General features: G+C 38.7%; 2 long non-coding RNA genes across 5 annotated transcripts in view; one reads left to right on the top strand and one right to left on the bottom strand.

Annotated features, from left to right (window-relative positions):
• Positions 1–16770, bottom strand: part of LOC111557297 — a 175423-nt gene that overhangs the window by 50991 nt on the left and 107662 nt on the right. The gene's annotated exons all lie outside the window — the stretch shown is intronic.
• LOC123384048 lies at positions 3208–14904 on the top strand. Its single transcript, XR_006594620.1, has 3 exons — positions 3208–3666; positions 12020–12070; positions 13638–14904. It is a non-coding gene; the product is annotated as an uncharacterized LOC123384048 (long non-coding RNA).

Here is a 16770-nt window from a genome sequence, read left to right as displayed (position 1 = left end):
AAAACAAAAACATAAGTAGGCTAGAACCAGTTTAGGAAGTGTGTCAGAGAGGCAGCTAGAGACAGGGCCTGATACAGTGATGTTTCTAGTATCTTTTTAAAATAAAGACATTTCAGTGCCAGTTGAAGAAAAAATAGCTCAACTGGAGTTAGTGACTTAATGAGTGACTTTTTTCTGCATAGCATCACACTGAACATGGAATTTAGCTCCTGTACCACTTGCCCCCAGACTCAACCCACACAGAGAATTTGGGAGTATAGTAGATTTAAACACACACACACACACACACACACACACACACACACACAAACTGGAGTCTGTTGCAGCTACAAATTTCTACATCGGAGGAGATTATGAACAGCAATCAAGTTGGAAGAAGAGGTGGGTAGGGGACATGTTTTGAAGAGGTTTTTGTGTACAAGCTTACCATCGGGGGTTTGATTGTGTAGTTTTGCTGTTGCTGCTGTGTATTTGTTTTTGTTTTTTGCAGGACCAGGGAGATGCCTGAATCTAAGAAATTTCTTTACCCAGAAGAGCTTGTTGGTCAGCGGGCTACGAAATGTGCCAACTGGACCTTTCCTGACACAGCATCTAGCACATATCACGTTATGCTTGATTTCTCATCCCGTCTTTCTCTCCTCTCTGTCCCTTCAGCTCTCTTCTCATTGTGTGAAGGGCAGAAAATCTTTTCCTTCTCTCTGATGCCTTGGAACCAGCATGCCTTCCGTAAACACTTAAATAAAATCCCAGCCAAAGACAGTTCCCTCTATAAGAGCAACTCTAATGCCAGCTGTTTAGGCGATAATATCTTTTGACCATATTATACAATAAGCAAAGAGTCGACTACGAGGGTTTAATGGAGGTGCGGAGTCTACCATAGTTCTTAACAGTCTCCAATCTCTGAACAATCTCTAAGCCATAGCACTTAACAATCTTTAAACTCTGCTTATCTTCCTCTACTTGCCTAAATTTATTCCATTTCCGATCAAGTACTACTCTCTCCATGAAAGTGAACATTCTTTTGCTTGTTCTACCCAATTCTCATCTTGTTCTTAGGCAAAGTTTTTCTCAGCCTTCCTCTGCACTGAAGAGACTCTTTTTGCCAATTCCCATCTGGCTCCAAATGGCTGTCATCCCTTGCCTAGTGCTCCTATATAAACGAATAATTAATAATCCTCAACATATTCTTCCCTTTCTTTATTCATTGTTTGCAATTTTCAACCCAAGTACCCAAATATCTACTACTGTTCTGTTCCAGAGCCTTGGAGTGAACATGGTGGTCTCCCATTCACATGCTTCCTGTAGTGCATTCTGGCAGTAATCTAAAACTCGTACATTGAAAACACTCCGAGTGAAAGTCTTTTCACAGAAAACATGCCAAATAATGAGAACAGAGAACTTTCCTTAAAAATGTCCATGTCTTTGTAATGATTGTATACTCTCTCCCCCCAAATCAAGAAAACAGATTTCATTACCCTTTCAGATCCTATTTTTAAAAAGAAATAGCTACTCTTCATTCTTCCTATGACATCAGAGGCCAACCTCATTCCCTCTGCTTTTCTGCCTCTGATGGAAGTCTCCATTCAACCCATACACAAAACCATGTTGCAACAAGGGAATTTAACATCACCGGGAGAATGGTGGGCTCAGTTGTATCTCTTGGTAGGTGAAGACACGTCTGTATAGCTCTTACAAGTGTTCCTGCTTTAGTACTCCCCAATAGATTACTTCAGGACTCTTTGGATCCATGACATCATTTGATTATGACCTCAGTTGTGAAACTAATTTCCAATAACAGGTGTCTTAAAACAGACACTGTTCTCATGAGATAGTTTTTCTCTGTGGTTCCTATTCCTTCTCTCTGCCTTTTCAAAAAACCATTTGGCTGGCCAAAGAAGTAATTTAATTCAGAGGGAGGGGGAAGGCAGGCAGCCAAGAGAGAGGGAGGACAACAGATCAGAAGGCCATAGACTTCATTCTCAGGTGCTGTACAACCTGCAAGCATCAGTACAGGAGGCAGCATGATGCTTGATAAATGGGTGTTTTCTAGGAAATACCACTTAGGTTTTGAGAAGGCTGCAGATACCAGTCAGTTGAGGCAGGTATAATATGGATGGAGAGTGGCCCCTAAGGTAAGACGAGGTGTAGAAGGACCTCATGTATCTATCACCTCATGAGATTCTCTAGGTCACAGTTTTCTTTCTTTTCTAGATCTCCAATTATTGAAATTAACATTGGCCCTCTCCTTCTAAAGGAAAGATATTATTTTTACTAAGAAAATATTGGGAAATATTTTTCTGGCCGTTTCATTATTTTCATAGCAACCTTTACAATAACCTATAATTTTAAAGCGACCCATGAACACCCAATACCTAGTCCTTGCAAGTTGGAGCATTTTAGCTCAATATATGCTTAATATCACTAAGCTTGCTGCTACAGATAATTTTTGATGTTTCTGTGTGTGTGTGTGTTTTTTTTTAGTTTTAGGATCACTTATTAGCCAGGGGCTAAGAAGGAAAAAAAAATAGATGCATTATCTTGAAAAGACAAGAACATGATTGACAAGCAAGAATTGGCCCCCAAGCTAGTTCCAGTCAATTTCCTGAACAAAAGATTCATTCTCAATCTTTCTTCCCACATGAAACAGGCCTAACTGAGGAATTCTTACATAACCCCAAATCTGTAGGACAATTGTAAACAGGAATTAAGGTGTTAACTCCATCAGGATGAGGTTAAAAGTCTTCTGCTTCCACTTGGGTCTTTTAGAATCTTCAGTGTTTTTTTTTTTTTTGCCTTTATTATCAATATTACTTTCCTATCCTTCAGGGTGTGTGTATATATGTATGGCACACACAGAACATAGTATATATAGTGTGTATGCATTTGACATTAACTTAAAATCTTAATGTGCAGGATATTTCAATCCTATCAAGTAATAAGAAACAACCAAATCTGTCTTCAGGCATTGGAAAACTCTGCATTCATTTTTGTAGGTTAAATCATCCCTGTCTCAATAGTCTTTGCACACAGAATATTATTTTCGAAGGAAATACTTGGTTAGGCTCTTAGAGAATCTTACAAATGTCTACACATACCTAAGCTAGTGGAACTCAGAATAAGACTCTCACCAGCCTCTGACTAAGAGTGAAAATCAATGTAAATCACGCAACTTACTCTCCTAAACGTTTGAATGTAGAAATGCGCAGTTGGAAGAAACTTAGCTCCAAGTGATTCCCTGAGTATTCCACAAGTACAAAAAAGTAGGCTGGTAGCAACTCTCCTGCGAATTTCAGCCATGTGGAGAAGAAACCATAACCTCCCACAACTACCACGTTCCATCTCCGTGGGAGCAAGCTCAAAAGCCCTTCCTGCTCCCGATTCTGTGAGTTACCAAGGAAACTGCAGGCCATGTAAATATACTTGGTATTTGAGAGGTATTCCCTGAGGACCTACTCTTCCATTTGTGTTTAACGAGGTCTTTTTACTGACACACACTAAGTAACATAGAAAACTCTAATCAATGGTTCCCTGAATTCATAGATGGCCCTTGTAGTCCAGGAACGTACAATGTCAACGTCAACAACATGGGAAAATTGCGTACAAACAGCGCTCCCACCTAGCAGGTAACCTGGTGTTTGGAAATGCCTGAGAGTGTCCAGGGATCAGGTAGGTAATGCTTAGATGCAGAAAGTCTTAGAAGACTCCTAAGAGTTCAATCGTCCTGAGAAGAATGAAGCCAGGGAAACAGTCATTCTCCAATAACAGACTCTGTGCTCTTCTCCACCCTTATGGGCCTTCACTCCCCTCTTCCTTTCACTCTCCTCTACTTCCTCTCATGCCAAAGTCCCAACTCCTTTGAAGTGCATCCTCCAATGGGGGGTATCTGCCATTCATGCTTCCATTTGTTTCCACACTGTACAGGGGAAGGGGGAATTTTAGATCCTGAAATCTGAGTATAGAGGAAATGGAAGAAAGCCTCATGGTTATTTGGGCTTCAACTTGGATATCTGAAGGCCAGTAAGAATTTAGTTACTGCACAGGTACATCTACTACCGATATATCTCCTATATGTTACATTAAAACTGTCTGTATCCCTCCTAGCTCAAAGCTCCTTTAAAAAACACTTCTATTATCTTAACAGAAGACCATGGGGGAGGGGAAGGGAGGAAAAAAAACATTACAGGGAGGGAGGGAGGCAAACCATAAGAGACTCTTAAGGACTGAGAACAAACTAAGGGTAGATGGGGAGTGGGGGAGAGGGGAAAGTGGGTGACGGGCAGGGAGGAGGGCACTTGTTGGGATGAGCACTGGGTGTTATATGGAAACCAATTTGACAATAAATTATATTTTAAAAATAATTGAAAAAAATAAAAAGCACTTCTATTATAGCCAGGCAACTAGAAAAGAATGAAGGTAAAGGTGTAAATGAGGAAATCTGTTCCAGCTTAAGTTAAAAAATAAATTTGTAATATTCATTTATCCACATCCCAAAACATCTTCTATCACAATTTTAACATACAAATAACTCGAGAAAATCATACAATAATCCCTGCATACCCATCACCAAACTTCGACAATTATCAAACTTAAATTGTTTTGAAGCAAATCCCAACTGTTGCATAATTTTGCCCATAAAAACGTCAGTATGTACCTCTAAAAACATCATGACATCATGACCTTTTCTTTGAAAACCATAGCTACAATGGCATTAACCAAAAAAAGATAGCAATAATTCCTCAGTATCATCAAATATCCAATTAGTCTTCAAATTTCTCCAATTGTCTCTTTTTTTTTTAACAATGCATACATACAAATCAGGATCAAAATGTAGTATACTTGGTTGATAAATCTCTTAAGTCTTCTTGAATATATAAGTTCTCCTATCTTTTATTATTATTATTATTATTATTATTATTATTATTATTATTCATTTGTTGAAGACATGAGACTAGTTGTCCTGTGTATTTGGACCAGTCTAGCTTTTGCTGATTGCATCCTTATGGTCCTTTAGCATGTTCCTCTGCCCGATATATATTGATAGTCTAGCTGGAGGCTAGATTAGATTCAGGGTCTTTCTTTCTTTCTCTCTCTCTCTCTCTCTCTCTCTCTCTCTCTCTCTCTCTCTCTTTTCCAAGAAAACCTCAGAAGTAGTCTGTGTACCTTCATTAGAAGGTAAAATACAGACTGAATGTCTCTGTTTTACAATTTACAATCCATTATAATTGCCTAGATTCATTCCCTGGGGGGAAATTCAAAAAGATTTAGGCAAGGCATGTGTATACCCTAGGAACTAAGGACTCAAGAATAAGTAAGACATGGTCTTGCTCAGAAAAACCTTATAGCTGAAGATGTAGGAAACAAGAAACAGGCTGCTATAATGCCAGGCAGACCCTGTCAAGAGCAGGGAAGTCTGTAGTGTTGTATACAAGGGAGCTGAGCTAAGCAGCGTAAGAAGGCATTCCAGGTAAAATCAACACCAGAAAGAAGCAATTGTGCAGAAGATTACTGGGTGTATGTGGGGAAACCCAGCTACTCTGACCATCAATTTTTTTCAGCTATATAAGAAGGCTGACCTGCATGTTCTGTAAATGCCTTCTGCGTCTAAAGTTCTAGAAATCCATATACTTAAACCTGTAAGACAGCCAAAATCCTTGCATATTTGTAGAACAAGAATGTTAGTAGTAAATCAAATGATAACAAAATTCAAACAGTTTGTTACGCGCTGTTGAATTCAGCTTCTTCAATAAAATTTTAATCAGAGGAAGATAAGATATTTGAGACACTTCCGCAAAGGATTTCTGGCTAATTCAGAGGACTTTGGAGTGTGATCACTCCAGTTTTTCACTGAGTTAAGTTTAATGTCAAAACATGATTTTCTAAGCACTCGATGGGCTGTGGGCAGGTGTATAAATTAGAATAATGAACTTTGGAGGGGAAATTTGGAAATAACTGGTAACAATATAGATTTAAATACCTTTTGACCTAGCAGTATGCTTGAAGCAATAAATTCTATACAGATACTCACATAAATATGCAAAGATGGTGATTATAGCCTTGCTTTTAATAGTGGTAAACTGAAAACAATTACAGCTATCAACAGAGGATTGATTTTTAAAATAAAGATTTGTTGCCAAAAAAAAAAAAATGGTTTGCCACCAAAAAAGAATGGACCACAGCTCTAAGAACTTAAATGAACATCACCTTACAATTGCAGATTAATCTTGTGAAAAAAAAGTTTGTTGCTACCTGTAAATCTGTATGGTTGCATGTATATTTGTATTCATAATAGAAAAATGCCTGGAAGTACAAAAACCAAAAAAAATTTTTTACCAGCATTTGCTTTCAGAAGGTGTAATTATAGGAGATTTGCATATAGTGCCTTATTTCTATACTATTTGAATGCTTTATCTGTACCAATTGCTTTGCAAAGTAGGGCAGTAACATTTTTAACGAAGGCTTCTCTTTCCCTTGATAGATTTCCCTCATCCCCTCTCTCCCTCCCTTCTGATTGGATTCTCCCAACGCATAACCTTCCTCTATCTTCTAACACACCCAGAATAAGTCAATAATAAAACCTTTGCTTGATCTTGCACGCTCCCCTGGCTTCTGCCCAGTCTCCCTGCTTCTCCTCACAAACATGTCCGATTTGGAGGCCACACTCACTGCTGCACCACTACAGCTCCCTTTCACTTTTCAACACAACATCATTGGGTTCCTATCTTCATCACTACACTAAAACTTCCTTGATAAAAGCCAGCAAAAGCTTTCTGGATGTCAAATGGTTTCTTTCCTCGAAACCTCTTATTCGGATCACTCCTTGAATGTTCTTCCCTTTGTCCTCTTAATTCCATCCTCTCCCATTCCCTCAGGTATTATGTCTACCTTCCACACCTTCTCTGTCCCTTCAAGTCACATTACCAGCACGCTCATGTCACTCTATGAAGTACACACACACACACACACACACACACACACACACTTTTGCCCTCTGTTCTCCACTTCCACACACTGTAACTTTTCAATTTTTCTTCTTTCCTTCAAAACCAAGCCTCTTGAAGGCTTGCTGTTTCATCATCACCCACCCATTCTTCAGCCCAAAGATGAATTTGTGAAAAAGCAAATGAAGCTGTATGTCAGGACCCCTCATTGTGTGGACCCCTTCTAACACTCTATATACAGTTTTGAATTCATAATTGTGTATCCTTTTTCTTATAAAGGAGTCCCCAAACAGTACAGCTGAAGACTACCCATAATTTGGGCCTGTTCATGCTTCAGTGCATTGAAAACTGGCTTCTAATGTAACCATTCCTCTGAACTACTGTGATACATCTCAATTTAATTCTTAATTGATAAATCCATATGTCATTGTTAGTTTGTCTGACTTCTTTGAGATTTTGTCACAAGGAGTTAACTATCTCTTCTTTCTTAAAGCTGCCCTTCATTTTAACTTCCATTCTTCCCTGGATCTTTAAACATCACTTGAATCTCCTCATTCTCCTTCTCTCCTTGCCTGCCCACTCCTACATTTTAATCAATCATCAGTCCTGTCGAGTGTACTTCTAAAAGTGTACTTCCTCTGTGTTTATTCCATTGTCATTCAGACTTGCTCTTGGCTTCTACTCTCAAAAGATCCAATCTCTGTAATTATGTCATCTCTCTGCCTTCACCTACCCCCACTTTTAAAATTCTGAAAGGTGGCCCGTAGCTTAATGATGAAATTCAAACTCTTCACAATGACATATAAAGCCTTCCCTGGCATATTTTCTCCTTTTCCAGCCTCATCTCAAAACATGGCTCAATCAGTACTCTAAGTTCCAGCCAGAATACTTGCTGTTCCCAGAAGGCACATGTGTGCTTTGGACCTACTTCCTCCATTGTCTAAAGAATGATTTCCCATTTTCTTCTGTGCTCCCGGCCATCATTCTATCTAATTCCTACTCGATTTTTAGTATCAGCTTAAGAATCATTCCCTGAGAACCCTCTTTAGTTTTTGAAGTTTAATTATTATTATTCATATTTGAGGGAGAGAGAAAGAGTGCAGGGGAGGGGTAGACAGAGAGGGAGACAGAGAATCCTAAGCAGGATCTGTGCTGTCAGCACAGAGTCCAATGTGGGGCTCGAACCCACAAGCTGTGAGATCATGACCTGAGCTGAAACCAAGAGTCAGACACCTAACCAACTGAACCATGCAGGCACCCCCCTGACTACCCTCTTTTAAATGCAGCTGGTACTACTTACGTATGTTGGAATGGCATTCTGTTGTCTCTATTATGGTATTCACCAAAGTGGACTGTAATTGCTGACATAGCTGTCTGCTTCCCCTATTAGGAACATCCTTTAAGGACAAAGAATATGCTCAACTCATTCTGTACACTTAGTACAAAAAGTACTGCTTGGGACATGGTAGGCTCTTGACAAATGTTTGTGAAATAAATGAGTAAACAAATTAATGAATGTTCAATACTCTTCAGTAGGATCAGCTTAGGAGTCTTTTCCTTCCTTCCATATTTTTGTGCCTAAACCTTCTTTTAAACTTTAATAATAAGTTGGATATCCTATTTTCTATCTGTAATGAAGTGACTGGTTTCATTCTTTTTTAATATGTTATGTTCATGAAATATTTCTTTTCATCAGTCTAATCAATATTTATCCAGTGCCACATGGTACATGTATTAGGGTCTTTGGGGTTCCCAAAATATGAAGAACCAGGCAATGAAAGATGTTCTTACCAATCAGGTTAATATCCTCTGTGATTATCAGCCACACTTTCAAGTTTGAAGAGAATTTATTCACAGTGAAAGAATCAAAGATAGCACAAGTAAGTAAAATATCCATGAAGGTCTAATTTCAACAAGTATCAGTGCATAGATTGACAGTGAGCAACAAAGGTAGGGTATTGCAATAAGAACTCTGAAAGCCAGAATTCATGACCCTTAGTTGTTTTTCATCTAGAAATTTAAAAAATAATTCCTTAGCCTGCTGTTGACTTCACGCACTCCCACCTCACTGGAGACTTAAGGCACCCAGAAAAGTATAACATTTGGAGACATCACAGGATAAGAGGGGATGGAGGTAAAGGCAAAAGAAAACAAATGAAACATTTGATGATATCAGGATATTAACAAGGCATATATTATAAATAGGAAAAAAATAGCTGGGATTCATTCTCCCAAATGAAGCAGTTGATGGACTTTCTCTTCCTTCTCTACCCCTATGAAGCACAATGATCATGATTATGAAGATTCACGGGAGAGGGGGCTTGGGAGTCTTTTCCTCTTTAATGTTCACTTTCTCGTTCTCTTTTTCTCAGAGGGTGCCTTTAGCTCATGAAGGAACTGTATCTCTAAAGAGCACAGATTGGTCCAGATTAGAGTCCAGAAAAAAGGGAAAGAAACAAGTAACCATGTACTAGGATTAATCTACATTATTCTTGGTCTCAGGCTCACAGGGTGAACTTAAGGGCACTTGTAGATTTTCTTCCAGCTTAACTTGCCTAATTAACTTGAATGGGAAAATAGCCAAGAATTCAGGGGTGGCATTCTGATCTAGAGTAAATACTGTTCACCTTGACAAAATTCTCCAAAACAAATATAACTACAGATATTCATTCATGCCTTCAGCAAATATTTACTAAAGCTCTATTATGAACCAGGCGCTGTCCTAGGTACTGAAAATACAGAAATGGGCAAAATATACAAAAACAATACAGACAAGGGGATGGAGAGTGTTAAGCAGAGTTGGTTATTTAAAATAGGTTGGATATGGAAGGCCTCACTGAAAAGATGACATTTGACTAAGACTGGAAAGAGATGAGGGAATGAGTCACGGAAATATCTGGGAAAAGAGGCAATGAGCCATGGCATCTGGGAGATAAACTTTCCAGGGAAAGAGAACAACTGGTGTCAACCTCCTGAGAAAGTAAAATTTTAGAGGAACAAGGGTTTTAGAGGATTAAGGATGTGAGTCACTTGGCTGTATTCCAAAGTATGAAAGAAGAAATAAGAGAAGGCCAGAGAGCTACGTTAAGAGTAAATCATGTAGGGTCTTGAGACCAGAGGCAGGCAGTAGCCCTTACTCTGGATGAGATGGCAAACCACCCAAGGGTCTCCAGCAGACAAGTGGCATGATGTGACATGAGTATTAAAAGAGTGTATGTAGATTCTGTGTATGCATGCTAAGAGTACATTTTCCACAATAAATGCGTTCCTCTAAGAACTGTTAAGTTACATTTTAAAAAGTCAAATATTGTTTACATTAATTAGAGGATAGCAATTTTAATTAAATCACCTCACTCTACAGATGTTACCGTAAAATTCAGAAAATGGGACACTCCAAGGACAAACATCCAGGTTTTTGTTTTTAACAACAAATTGGGAATCTTCATATTAACTTGAAAATTTTCTGAGACAATTGGGGATATCTGAACACTGGACACTGGTGATGTTAAAGAATTATTGCTAGTTTTTGGCTTACAACTTTTCAAAAGCTCTTATCTTTTAGAGATAAATACTAAGATGTTCATAGATTAAATTATGGAATGGCTGGGATTTGCTTCAAAACAATGTATGTGGTGAGGGTGGGAGACTGGGTGAGGGAATTAGATGAAATGAGATGGGCCACGGGGTAAGTGTAGAAGCTGAGTGACAGGTACACAGGGGTTCATTTTGCCATTATCTTTGCTTTTATACTTGTTTCAAAATTTCCATAGTACAAATTCTAAAGATAGAATCAATGGGATCATTTTATAAAATGAAAAATAACCTAGTTCAAAAGAAATGCATGTTGGACACTTGAAATTTGATGTAAAAAAAACAATGATGTTTAAAGGAAATCCCCATCCATTCATATCTGTGATTTTCGAAGAATCTTACATCTATTTTTAAGGAGTTCAGTGTGGCATAGTGGACAGGGCATGGACTGGGACAAGAAAGGCAGGCACAGTAGGTTCCTCTTTGCCTCGAACTGACTTTGTGTCCCTGAGCTAGTGACACAAGGACCATGGAGTTCTGTTTCCTCCTCTAAAATAATAAAGGACTTAGACCAGATGATGACTCAGGTTTCTTTCAAATCTAAGACACAATCTTTGCAATGGTTGATTTACATTAATTTTAATTTTAGTGACTGCCTTAGAGCAAACATATGTTACCAAAGGGTGAAATCCAAGGGAATCAAACTAGAATCCTGACAGATCCAAAAATCTGCCTGAAAATCACGTTGATTCCATTATTTCAATGATTCCAGATTCTTCTTACAACAAAGCTAAATAATATTTTTTTTATTATTTATTTTTATTTTTGATAGAGAGACAGAGTGTGAGCAGGGGAGAGTCAGAGAGAGAGGAAGACACAATCTGAAGCAGGCCCCAGGCTCCGAGTTGTCAGCACAGAGCCCGATGCGGGGCTTGAACTCACGAACCGTGAGATCATGACCTGAGCTGAAGTCAGATGCTTAACTGACTGAGCCACCCAGGCACCCCCAGAGCTAAATAATAAAATGTAGAGAATAATTCTCTTTAGCTGGAGTCTGAATACTTTTTTCTGTAAAAGGCCAGATAGAAAATATCTTAGGTGTCGCTGCCCATAGGTCTTTGTCAGAATATCTCAACTTTGCTGTTATTATGCAAAAGTAGCCACATGGAATGCATAAATAAATGGGGAGGCTATGTTCCAAGACACTTTATTTACCAAACAAGCAACAGGCAGCATTGGGCCCACGGGCTATAGTTTGCTGGTCCTATCTACTTAGTATAATCAGATATTAGTATAAAATCTTAATATAATCAGATAATATGGAGATAGTAAGTCATATTCATCTGTTTCATGTTTTCTTCATTCTGACTTTCTGTAACCTAATGGTAACAGTGAGTAATAATGTGACCCAATGCTGTCTATTTTTATATCCCAAGTCCGTCTCTTTCCGTCATCTCCACTGCTTTCCCTCTAGTGCCAACCCCAACATCTCTTGCTTAGATTACAAGCATAACTTGTTTTATTGTGCTTCATGTTATTGTGCTCTGCAGATACTGCAATTTTCACCAGCTGAAGGTTTGCGGCAACCCTGCATCCAACAAGTCAGTCGGTACCATTTTTCCAACAGCATTTACTCACTTTGTGTCTGTGTCACGTTTTGGTCATTCTTGGGAGTATTTTTACAGTAGGTGGCTTCCCACTTTGTACTGAGGCATCTTTAAGTCTAGCCATCTCGAAGACAAAAGATTGTGGGGAGAAAAGTCAACTTGATATTTGAGATAACAAACTTGGAGGCACATGGCGCCTCCCCTCCCATTTCATTGGCTTGCACTTAGCCACATGGCTGCACCTGGATGCAAGGAATGCTGGGAAGTGTAGCTGTTGCCTGGGCGGACCCTTCCCAGACTACTCTACTAGAGTAGGAGCACAGATTTTTGTTGGATAGCTAACCATCTCTGCCAGAGCACCCATTCCTAAACTAAGCGTCACCATATTCAACTGCCAGCCAGCTTTGAATGTGATAGTCACAGGACTAACGCCACAGAATAAACACACCCATACGAGCAATTTTCACAAAATCTATAGCAATAAACATTTAATACAATCAAGAATGTTTGATAAAAATCTTTAGATTCACTACCAATTCTCACATTTTTCCTTTCTGTACCTAAACCCAGGACTTTCTACATCATATCAATCATTCCTCACCTGAATTTACCTAAAATCCCATCACTATTTTGTTTCAGACCACCAATTTTTTTCTCCACATTCTATTTTCTCTCTGACCAGCTAAGGAGTCATTCATGTGACTGTGTAGATTCATTGCTCATCCTGCTACCCTGATGTGCTTTTCTAAAACCTCCCCAAGATTTAATATGGAAAAGTCACAACTTGTGCCTAAAATATTCACAATATAACTATTATATACATGTGTGTGTGTGTGTGTGTGTGTGTGTGTGTGTGTGTGTGTATGAATTACCAAAATATTTTTTAAAGTCTACCTCTGGGTGTTGGGAAAATATATAAATTTTATGTTACTCCTTTTACTATCTATATTCTTAATACTTTGCTTATATTTTATGAGCAAAAATAAAATAAAAGTAAACTTCCAATCAACCTTAAGGCCTTTGTAAATTTCCCCTTACCCAATTCCCAAGGCCTCATTTGAGTTTTGTTCTGCTTTTGCTGTATTTTTTAAAAACTTTTATTTATTTCTGAGAGAGCACAAGCAGGGGAGGGGCAGAGAGAGGGGGAACGGAGGATCCAAAGCAGGCTCTGCACTGACAGCAGCAAGCCTGATGTGGGGCTTGAACTCACGAACCGTGAGATCATGACTTGAGCAGAAGTTGAATGCTCAACTGACCGAGCCACCCAGGCACCCCTGCTTTTGCTATATTTTTAAGAAACTTCATTTCTTGAAAGAGAGGAAAGTAGCTTCTGAAAATCTGCATATTGTATCTTTTCCTTTCATCATGTAACATGCTTGCCTGGTAAAGAGCTTTAACATAAAAAAAGATAGATTTTTATAGCTACAAGTCCAACATAGAACGGGACATTGAGCAAGATTTTAGTTGGTCCCATTATATCACTGCTAAAATTTTAACTATAAACGATTCAGGAACCTCATTTTAAGTAACAGCTTCTAACTCCTCTCTCTAATTTTCTCAGAACTGCTAAAAAGAAGCAAGACTGAAAAAGTTTATCTTTTCATTTCGCCTTCACTGAAGGGATCGTGGCTGTTGCCAAATATCAGACAACAGAGAGAAAGAAAAAGCCAAAGGAATAAAAATATCTAACAAATGGACAATGGCCTCTGAGTGATGGAAAATTCACATTATGTGGCACTTGGTGTCGCACAGGTCTTAGGCTAAACAACAAATTACTGAACCATAAGAAGCTATTTCTCTGTGTTCTTCCCAGGCCCTACAAACAGTAGACAAATGAGTCCCCACATTCAAGAATGCATCGGTCTTAGTTCATCCACCAAATATTGGGAAGGAATGTTGCCCTTCCCAAAGTGAAGAATCTCAACATGTAAACAAAAGTGAAATGTCATTCTGATGTCACTACAAGGATCCATATAGACTTTGATTCCTTTGACAAACCCACATAGTACAGGACCCCTTCCACACTTCCATGCCATGGAGGCAAGAGTGCTGTTCCCACTCCCTAACCTCCCTGTAAATACAGCTCTCCAGAGCAAGCCAAAGTCCTTCCACCCAGAATTCTCTCTCTTTCTCTCCCCACCCCAGTCTCTCTCTCTCTCTCACACACACACACATACGTCCATGTCATTTGTGGGTTCTATTATGAGTCTCACGTAAAAATTTGATATTTGTTTTAACACCACAGCCTGCATCCCCAGAATTGCTCTACTCTGTACTTGTTCAATCAATTCTAATTTTTCCAGATCATTTAAATCCTTTCTATTGTCTTACTCTTGCTGAATAACAATCACTCTGTCTGTACTGTCATCGTTTAGTGCCTGAATATAAAAGCCCTTTTCTGACAAAAATTTTCCATCTCTTCTGTCTTCGCATCGTGGCACGGCATGGCACGCTCCAGCGCCCTGACTGCCATGGGATCCCCAATCACACTTAAACATGTCTACCTAAAAGTGACATGGACAATAATATTTTCTAATGAAATCAGATTCCCTACACTGATTTCTTTGTTTTCGTTCCCCAGCAATGAAATATCACCGTGTGGTTACGCAAGTGGAACTGTACCTTGAGTATTTCTATGCAAATTAGAACAAGTACTTGCTGATGTGCACACAGGCACAGAAACACACACAGAGACTTGTAATGAGGTAAGTGTGTAGTAGGAGTGGATCGGAGGGACTTAGATGACTGCAGAGAGGAAATATTGACTCCAGATGACTAAGTCAACATAAAGTGTGAGGAACTCACCTCAGAACCCAGTCAAACTTCATTGCAAAGAATAATACCTTCCAATAGCGTGCCTTCACTGACACTCCTGTTCTCTTTCTCGCTTTTCCTCACTATGTATACCTACATGTGCACACTTCCCCTCATCCCTAGTCTACACAGCTAATCGCCTGGTGGTAATTGCAATCTGACTGTTACTAAGCTAGGATAGTCATAGATCCCATGTTCATGTATAAATTGCAACCACACTATTAGATAGTTATTATTTTCCTATTTTAGTGATGATGATAAAGGCACAGGACTGCTGTGACTTGGCTATGGTTTTATTCCTCGACCTACACCACAACTCCTGACAAGCAGCCCCTCTCACTCGGCTTCAGCTCTCATCATGTGCTGGTGGCCATTCCTTCCAGTTGCCGCCATAAGCCAAAGAAAGTTATGGGGGCCTCTGACTTTTGTTAGCCATAGATGCTCCATCATTGCTTGTCGAATCTCTTAGCTCTGCCTGTTCTTCTTCATGAATAAATAGCCCCTTCATGAAACTCTCCTCATTACCAAGTCAAAGAAGCAGAGACTTTATTCAACAGCACAAAGGTAAACATAAGAAAGATGATGCAATCAACTAAAAGATGGGTACAGAAGATAAAGAGGAAGGAAGGGAAAAGAGGAAATATCCTAATTTTGTCATTGTTTCCAGTAAGGCATTAGTGGAGACCATCTAAAACCAAGCATTAAAACATTTTTATGGAGTTGTAAGGATAATTTCTCGAGCAAAAACAAAAATACCCATACACAACAGTCTGAACAAACAGGCCATACAGTGAAACAAGTTTTTAAAATAGAGTAACTTAAGACAAAAATGGGACCAAACCTGTTTGTCATATGACAATGTGCTGAACTTGACAGCAAAAAAAAGGGAAGTTTCTACTGATCACAAAGCCTTCTGTTGGCCCAAGAAAATCACAAGGCAAGCCCAGATTCAGAGGTGTGGAAGTCACTTTATCCACTGATGAGAACCACAAAGTCCCATTGCAAATCATGTGGATAGAGACAGAGGGGAACAGTTAGGATCACTGGCCCATCAACCTACCACATAACTCATTCACCAAATTGCTTTCCACAGAAGTAACAATTTACGTTTCCCTCAACAATGTGTCAGAAGTGATTTCACCGCAGATGGTATTTTGTTTCCTTTGGGTTTATTTGTTGTTTTTAGAGGTTTGTTTTTGTAACCTTGTTCACTTTTGTTTTGCACTTTTATCATAAGGTATATTTCTAAGAATTTTCTCTTTTCAATGATATGAATATTAATTTGTGTCTCTCTATACTATTAAATTCTCTTATTGTTTGGGTAGTTTTTCAACATGGATTTTCCAAGCATACTGTCATGTCATCAGATAACAATTGTACACCTCCCTTCTAATGTTTTTATATCAAGTCCAATGTTTTATGCCCCTGTCCAATTGTGTAAGCTAATATTCCCCAGAACATTGTTAATAATAATGATGCTAATGCAGATATTTGCTTTACTGTTGGCTTTAATGAAAATGTTTTCTAATGTTTCTTAATTAAGAACTTGCTGGCTCTGAGATGAGATAGATATATTTTATCATCTTAAAAGCTTTAACGGCTTTTCATAATCTGATAGTTCCTAAGGTGTAGGACTATAATGTGTTTGAGGATCATTCATGAATAACTCTTAGGGAAAAAACATCAGAAAATAATCTGCTTCTTGAAACCCTCAGAAAATAATCTCAACTTTACAAAAGAATCATATACAAAGATTTTTAGCACTGTGTAGATGGCAATAGGAGAACCTAATGCCATAAAGTAGAGGTATGACTCAATGAACCAATGGTTAATGGTGCTACCAAGTAGAGGCAATACAACAGTCATTAAGACATATATTT

The sequence above is a fragment of the Felis catus genome, chromosome A2 (genome assembly GCF_018350175.1).
Source record: "Felis catus isolate Fca126 chromosome A2, F.catus_Fca126_mat1.0, whole genome shotgun sequence".
Lineage (NCBI taxonomy): Eukaryota > Metazoa > Chordata > Mammalia > Carnivora > Felidae > Felis > Felis catus.
The sequence above is the reverse complement of the archived record's forward strand: the minus strand, read 5'-3'. Positions and strand labels throughout refer to the sequence as shown.